Raw genomic sequence first — 9,208 nt, 5'->3', positions numbered from 1 at the left:
ACCCCCCAACCTTGGTGTCAAACCACCATTAATGATTCATGAGTAATATTTTAAAAATATTCTCTTAGTAAACTAATAATGAGGGAAGAGTCACATGCTTTAATTATAAAGATTCATGAAGAGAAATTGATCCTTAATCGCTTAGATAACCACTTTGAAGAAACCCTAGCCAATTTTGCTTGAGAGGATTTTGAGAGAGTAAAAGGGATGTTTAATCTTGTAAAGTGTGAAATGAATGACCAAAAAGTGTTATAGAGATGTGGGGTCTTAAGGGATTTGAGTGGAAAATGTCTAAAGTGTCCCCAGCTTAAAGCAATAAAAAAACCATCGTTGGTTACGTGTCAACCCATCGACTCGACACCACATTATACGACTCACACCCTTGAGTCGTTACTAAGATAGGGAGTTGTATACCCATACACTTTCCACCATAAGACTCTATGACCCCACTCATGACCTGACCGTATGACTCATATGGTCTAGTCATACCTAAGACAGAACCCAAGAAATTAGACACTGACAATATATGACTCAATCCTACCACGCGTAAGCTATCTCCACAACTTTTAATGAGCCACTTATACTTAGAGACAAGTCAATTCACTAAGTTACTAATTTGGTTAAGGATCGTCCTTATGAATCATGACCACCACCAATGACTCATACCACCAAGTCATTACCAAGACTGAAAAACCAACCTCCATACATTGGACATCAAACGACTAGAGTCACCTGAACCGTACCCTTACTATATGACTCTTATAATGAGTCATTACTCAGACAGTGAGCTCAATGCTCAAGAGTTTTCTAAGGGACAAAACCTAGGGTATTTCAAGTTCAAACCCGATTGAAGGTCGCTGCTTCTAATTGATCTGAGGGATCTTCATCGGTTCCCCTATCCCTCCTTAGGAACCTTAAGCTAATGTGTCTAATTCTTAGTTTCACCGGTTGATTCATTTGCTTACCCATTTGGTGGCCTTCTAAACTAAGTGTGTTGCTTTTATTGCTCCATCATCTGAGGCCACTAAGGTTGGCTAATTCATGAGGTTGAGTCTTTCTATTTTCATTAGTTCTAAAGTTGAGGAAGATCCTAACAACTTTATTGATGAGATGGAAAAAATCTTTCGTGTTACATATTCTACTAATATGGAGGGTGTGGAGTTCATAGCTTATCAATTAAAGATATGGCATACCAATGGTATGCAGAGTGGGACCAGTCTAGGGGTAATGATGCTGAGTTTGCCTTGTGGGATCATTTTTATAGTGCTTTACTTGACCATTTTTTTCCTCAGGAGTTGAGAGAGGCAAAGGCTAAGGAATTTATAAATCTAAAGCAAGGCAGGATGTCAGTAAAGGTGTATGCCTTTAAGTTTTATCAACTATCGTATTATGCTCCTGAATTAGTATCTAGTATAAGGTCTAGAATGAGTAAGTTTACTTTAGGGTTATCCCATAAGTTGATCTTGGAAAGCAAGGCTGCCTTATTGAATGAGGATATAGATATCTCTAGACTTGTGGTGTATATGAAATAAGTGGAAAAAGGAAATAAGAAGCAAGACGATATAAGTGAAAGGCAAAATAAAAATTTTCACTATATGGATCAGGGTGGAGGTCAACAACAAAGTGGTAGAGACAATAGAAAGTGGTCTAAAAATGAGGCAATTTTGGTTCATACTCTACATCTAATGCTCCTTATGTAAAGCTTTTGGGTGACCGTTGTTCTTAGTATGATGGTGGGTTTAGATCACCAGGATCCCAATCGTAAGCTATTAGGGCTCAGTCAGTTCCTTCATATCCTCCTTACAAATTTTGTGGTCAAGTGCATCATGGGTTCTATGAGGAAGGAAGGAATAAGTACTTTAAATATAGTCAGACTGGTCATCTGCAGAAGGATTATCCATCTAAGGTTGCTTTTGGGGCAAATAAGATTCATGTCGCTACATTCGCTCCTACACCAAAAGGTGCTACTTCTTCTTCTGGCTCTAACACTGGTTGAAACCGTCTGTATGTTCTTGCAACTCACCAGGATTTTGAGGCATCCCCCGATGTTGTTACTGGTACACTTAAACTCATTTCTTGTGATGTATATTGTCTACTTAATCCTGGGTTTACTATCTTTTATGTGACCCTTTATGTGGCTATTCATTTTCGTTTTAATCCAGAGTATATTCTAGATCCTTTCTTTATGTGCACGCTAGTGGGTGGTTTTATTGTGGTACACTTAAACTCTTTTCTCATGATGTATATTGTCTACTTGATCCTGGGTTTACTATCTCTTATGTGACCCTTTATGTGGCTATTCATTTTTGTTTTAATCTAGAGTATATTCCAGATCCTTTCTTTATGTACACCCTAGTGGGTGATTTTATTGTGGTTAGAAAAGTTTATGGGGGTTATATGATGTCATTTCATGGTAGGGAGACCTTGGTGGACATGATAAAGTTGGACATGTTAGACTCTAATGTGATTTTAGGGATGGATTGGTTGTATTTGTATTATGCATCTCTTGATTGTCGGACCTGAAGGGTCAGTTTCCATTTCCTAAATGAGCCAGTGATTGAATGGGAAGGTAGTTCCCTAGTGCCTACGGGAAAGTTTATCTTGTATCTTAGAGCCCAGAAGTTAGTTTCCAAAGGATGCCTCTATCATTTAGTACATGTTAAGGATTCTAGATTCGAAGGTCCTTCTTTGCAGACTGACCCTGTGGTCTATGAATTTCCTGAGGTGTTACCTGATGATCTTCCTGGTGTAACTCGTGAAAGGAGAATTGATTTTAAGATTGATCTTCTTCCAGACACTCATCCTATTTCTATCCCTCTTTACAAAATAGCTCTGACAGAGTTGAAAGAACTTAAGAAGCAGTTAAAAGATTTTTGGGATAAGAGTTTTATCTACTCTAGTGTGTCTCCATAGGGTGCTCCTATTCTCTTCATGTGTAAAAAGAATATTTCCCTTCGTATGTGTATTGATTGCCGCCAACTGAATAAAGTAACCAAGAAGAATAAGTATCCACTTCTAAGGATTGATGATCTTTTTTATCAGGTTTAGGGTGCTAAATTTTTTTCCAAGATAAACCTTTGGTCTGGGTACCATTAGTTAAAGATTAGGGAGTTAGATATCCATAAGACAACTTTTTGAATGCGATATGGTCATTTTGAGTTTTTGGTGATGTCCTTTGGTTTGACTAATGCCCCGACCGTGTTTATAGATCTTATGAATTGAGTTTTCTATTAGTTCTTGGATTTGTTAATCATTGTCTTTATCGATGATATTTTGTTGTATTCCCAAAATAAGGCGGATCATGCCGATCACCTTCGCCTTATATTGCAAACCCAAAAGGATCAATATTCTTATGCAAAGTTCTCTAAGTATGAGTTTTGGTTGATTGTTGTGACATATCAGGGTAATGTTGTTTCTAGTAAAGGGATCATGGTGGATCCATAGAAAGTTACGGTGGTTAAAAAGTTGCCTAGACCCACGACTCTATTCAATATTGGGAGTTTCTCGAGTTTAGCCAGTTACTATCAAAGGTTTGTGGAAAGTTTCTCTTCTATCATTGCCCCATTGACTAAGTTGACTCAGAATAAGGTGAAATTCTTATGGTTTGATTCTTGTGAGGCTAGTTTCAAGAAGCTGATGGATACGTTGACTTCAACTCTAGTATTTACTCTTCCTGAAGGCACTGATGGTTTTGTTTTCTATTATGATACATCTTGGATGGGACTAGGTTGCCTATTAATGCAGTGGAAAGGTAGTTTTTTATGCCTCTAGATAGTTTAAAGTTCATGAGAAGAAGAATACAACCCATGATTTGGAATTATTAGTTGTGGTATTTGTATTAAAGATATGGCAGCACTATTTGTATGGGGTTCATATTGATATTTATTCTGATCATAAGAGCCTACAATACGTGTTCACCAAGAAGGAATTAAATCTCAGACAAAGGAGGTGGGTCAAGTTGCTAAAGGACTACGACATGAGTCTCCACTATTATCTAAGTAAAGCTAACATAGTTGTTGATGCTCTTAGTAAGTTGTCCATGGGAGGCTTGTATCATGTGGATGAGAAGAAGTGAGATTTGGTGAAGGATATTGACCATTTGGCTAATCTCAGAGTTCGTCTCTTATATTTTGAGGATGGTGGTGTGATTGTTTAAGAGGTGGTAAGGTCATCTCTTAGTGCTGAGGTAAATAAGAAACAAGTGTTAGATCCCATCTAGGTGCAAATCAAGAATTATATAGGTAGGAAAAAAGTGATAGTTTTTGAGATTGGTGGTGATGGGATCTTGAGGTACCAGGGTAGAGTGATTTATTGGTGGAATAATATGAAATAAGATGTGGCCGATTTTGTGGCTAAGAGCATGGTGCATCAGTAAGTGAAGGTAGAGGACTTGAGGCTTAGTGGGTTGACTCAAGAGATTGAGCTACCGGCGTGGAAATGAGAGATAATCAATTTTTTTTTTTATATTGGTCTTCCTCAATCTCGCCAACAATTTGATTCGATTAAGGTCATTGTGGATAGGATGACTAAGTCTACTTACTTCTTGCTAGTGACGACAAATTTCTCTTCTAAAGGTTATGACAAGTTGTTCATTAAGGAGATCGTCAAATTGCATAGTACTTTAGTTTCTGTCATATCTGATTAGGGTACTTAGTTCTAATCTCACTTTTGGAGGCCATTCAAGTGAGGTTTAGGGACTAAGGTGACCCTTAGTACCATTTTCCACCCGCAGACGGATGGGAAAGCAAAAAAGATAATTCAGGTTTTGGAAGATACGCTTTGGGCTTATGTATTTAATTTTGGGGGTAGTTACGTTGACCACCTGCCTCTCATAAAATTTTCCTATAATAACCATTATCACTCTAGCATTGCTATGGCTCCATTTGAGTCCTTATAGGTAGGAGTTGTACGTCTCTTATTGGGTGGTTTGAAGTTGGTAAAAATAAGTTATTTGGCCGTGATTTGGTTCACCAAGCCATAAAGAAGGTGAAGGTGATTCGGAAGAGACTTAAGGCCTCCTAAAGTAGCTTAAAATCCTACACGAATGTAAGGCAAAGGCAGTTGGAATTCATTATTAGCGATTGCGTGCTCTTAAAGGTTTCTCCCATGAAGGGAGTGATGCAGTTTGATAAGAATGGAAAACTCAGTCCTCGTTATATTGGTTCGTAATTGGTTTTGAAGAAGGTTGGTAATGTTGCCTATAAATTAAATTTGCCTTCTAGTTTGAGCCCCATTTTTTGGTGTTTAACATTTTGATGTTGAGAAAGTATGTGGGTGATCCTTCGATGGTTATTTATTTCAAAAAGGTGGGTATCTCGATTCCTTGTCCTACGAGGAGGTCTAGGTTGAGATTTTTGATCAGCAAGTCCGTCGGTTAGAGCCGAAGGACGTGGCTTCAGTACCAAAAGGTTCAGGAAGCTACTTGGGAAGCCGAGGAGAACATAAAGTTCAAGTATCCATTCTTGTTTCCTGTTTCGGATAATCGTGCTTAAGGTATGTGTATTCCTTAACATCCTTGTTTTTTGACCTTTTTCTTGAAAGAAAATGGTGATTTCTTTAGCATCTTGTTTTATGTCTTTGACAAAGATAATAGTAGGGGTGTGTGAAGTAAAATCATGTTGATTAATGCCCTATTCTTTCATTTGAGGATAAATGATCCTAAGGGGGGAGTATGTAACGCCCCAAGTTTTTGGTCCTCGAATTTTTTTTGAGTTCTAAGCTTTTTTCCCTGGCAACGACTTGCCTGACGAGTCGTAGGGTATTTTAATAGGATGGGGGACCCTAGTCATAAGGTGTCCAATGAATGGCGTGTGAGTTTCGGTCTTGGGTACTCCATGGGGACACAGGTCATAAAGACTCATAACGAGTCATTGGGATGGAATCATAACCAAAATTTGAAATTAAGTGGCTAAGTTCTGCTCAGAGTATGAGTGACTCACTATGAGCAGTAAGGACATATTACGAGACGTTGGGTGCAAATCGTAGGATGTCTAGTATTTACCCAATTGGGTTTTATTTTGACTACGGACTCTATAAATCGTAGGGTCTCATTACGAGTGGTACCGGTAAGTCATAGGGTCGACAGTGTGTGGGGTTCCTATGAGTCACTGATTAGCCCATATTTTAGGACGACACTTTTCTAGCTTTTAAGTTAAGGGCATCTTGGGCATTTCCTTTTTTACCCAAATTTAAACCCATGCCCTATAACCACTTTAGAGTTTCATTAGTACTCAGAAACAATCTATGTAACTTCTCAAACACTCTAAATGGCTCTCTGAATTCCCTTAAGCAAGTTAAGCTAGGGTCTCATCTTGTTGGTCATCTAAGGTCTCAAGGTTTGATTTCTCTCTAAATATTTTAGTGTGTAAGGCATATTACTCTTCCCTCGTTGTTAATTTGTTAAAGGCATGTGTTTAAAGTATTGTTCATGAGATGTTCATGTTAGTTTTGAAACAAGGGTTAGTTTTTTTGAATATTATGAATTAAGCAATGTTTTCTCATGTTTTACATATGATTTTCCTACTTTAATTATGTTTTTGAACTTGTGGGTGCATAGGTACGATGAATGAACTAGAGAATTGTGATTTTCTCAAACTTGTGACTTTTGAAGTGGTTATGACCCCAACACTATAATGTGAAATTGGTTTTAAATTATGAGAAATGTGGGAATTTTCAAAATTGAACTAATCTTGAACTATTGCATGGTACAAAGAGGTATTTGAAATACAATTGTCTAATTTAATGAATAAAGGGAGTGGGTATTCCCCCACCTTGTATTAATGAACAAAGGGAGTTGTTTTCCCTAAGTCAATGGAAATTATTTGGCATGTTGTTATTACCTAGCAAGTGTAGTTGGTATGACGATACCAACAATGTATGCCTTAATGTGGAATATGGTTCAATGAATGGGAATGTGTGATACTTGTTTTAATTGGGCTCTAATAAGGGTGATGTATCTGAGTCGTGAAATTGGAGGTTCGAGTGATCGATATCGAACATTGCATTTTTCGATGCGGGGATCAAAGTGACCAAGGAGGATTGAGTCTTCCTTATTATTATTTCATGATTATGGAGGTTTAAGTCCTACATAAATCATTATATGATCACATGTTTAAGTCACCTTAGTATATGATTGGGAGGTTCGAGGTCCCAATGCATACATATGAGATTATTCTTTGGTTTGTATGACTACACGCACTGGGGCCCGATCAGGAGGGTGAGATATGGGGCCCATATAGCCCATGGGTACATGTTATGATGGTTAGGATATATAATCCAAGTTAAAGTTTTGAATTCCATGTTAAGCCTTGCTCCTTATCTCGGCATGTGATATATATATATATGTGTATGTGTGTGTGTGCATTAGTTTGAATGAGGTTAGACTGTTGATCATGTCATTATGTTATCCTTATCCTTGAGTTACATAATATAGTTCACCCTGCTAACCTTCTTCGGACGCTATATTCCTACGTAATTCAGGAATTGGTCATACTTCCACTTCTCCCCCTTAGTGATTAGAATTCGGGATTAGCTCATGAGTTGACATGGAAGTGGTGAGCTTTCATACATCGGAATACTACATTTCATGTTTCAGCCTCTTATGTCTCATACTATTTAGACTTATTGTTGGCTATAGTCGGGGGCATGTCCCGACACTTCATTGATATTTAGTTTTGGTTCATTCTTAGAAGGATTTGTTTGGATTACTGTGGTTATTGTGTAGTGTTTGTCGGTTGATTGGCCTATCACCAGTCATCGATTATAGACATGAATTAAAGTTTTCTTAAGCCATTGCAAGCTATCTTGTTATATGAAATTCATCCAACCTTATGGTATGATGTGTTTTTATTGGTAAGGTGCAGGGGGTGATTTATGGTCTATGTAGGACTTGAGATGCCCGTTACGGGGACTTGAGATGCCCGTTACGGCTAGGCCCTGGTTCAGGTCGTGACACAAAATCACTATGTGTCACTTATTAACAATGGATGTATCTCTTGTATATTATAACAAATATTTTTCTCACATGAAGCAACAACTTAAAGAAGATGAAAAACCATGCAACACAAAATAAACTCTAATTCAGATGTATTCTAACGGAGTGAATAATATTGTAGGGTGATGTAAACAAACAACCTAAGTATTAACTGAAAAGATTTTTTCGTATTTTGATGAAGAATACTCTCAAGTCTTTTACCCAATGTTTCTTTTCTATATGTTGCTCTTTCTTCGTTTTTTGTAATTCCAAGATCCAAAAAATATTCTTGCATGTTCCGGAAAATCTAAGATAGGCAGTTCACATGTCTTAACCAGTTTGTCATTTACATATTTAATAATATTTGAAGTCATCATTCTACCTCAATTAACTGGTGCGTACACTCGTGCCCATTTTTCATATCCAGCCTTGTTAAGGTATGCCTTAACCCTATGATCCACCTTGCCAACTTGATCCATTAAAAAGTCAAAGTCTTCTTGTTTGTATGGCTTTTCCATTGCATAGTATGCTTCGCTAAGTCTGTCTTTGCTTTTATTAAAGTTTGTGTATACATTCTTCCATAGATGCTAGATACATGCTAGATGCAGAATGTTACGATACAAAATGCTAACAGACTTTATTATGATTTCATTACGATCAGATATAACATACATATTTTCTTTCTTTTCAAAATCACTTTTAACTTCTCAAAAGATCACGTCCATGAACTATCATTCTCTGAATCTACAACACATTAAGCTATTGGTAATATGCAACTAATAATCATAAAAATAAATCATTATGTAATTTTTAAAGTTTCCACAAACCAAGTACATTAACTAAAAAAAGAAAATTAAGTCTCCACATTGTATTTGTCACATATCAAATTAGGTTCCTGCCCCATCAAGAGTGTTTGCCGACGTAAATGTACCTTTATATGCACCACTCAAATGAGACCCATCCACAATAATAGCTGGCTTGGAAAACTTAAATTGAAATACCATAGGTGTTGGCCTCTGAAAAATTTCAAGTTTTGAACTCACTGTACGAGTCGTAGGGTCTCTATACGGGTCTTGAGACCCCAATCATAGCTTGTCCAGTATGTTTTCCTAGTGTTCTGCTCTGAGTACGACTTCTACCTTACAAGTCGTTAGGAGTCATTAGAGTCGTATAGTCTAAATGTAGGCCAACCAGTGTAGTATCCCAATGTTTCTTATGTCACTAAAACTAGACTCA

Source organism: Capsicum annuum, chromosome 3, assembly GCF_002878395.1.
Source record: "Capsicum annuum cultivar UCD-10X-F1 chromosome 3, UCD10Xv1.1, whole genome shotgun sequence".
Taxonomy (NCBI): domain Eukaryota; kingdom Viridiplantae; phylum Streptophyta; class Magnoliopsida; order Solanales; family Solanaceae; genus Capsicum; species Capsicum annuum.
The sequence above is the reverse complement of the archived record's forward strand: the minus strand, read 5'-3'. Positions refer to the sequence as shown.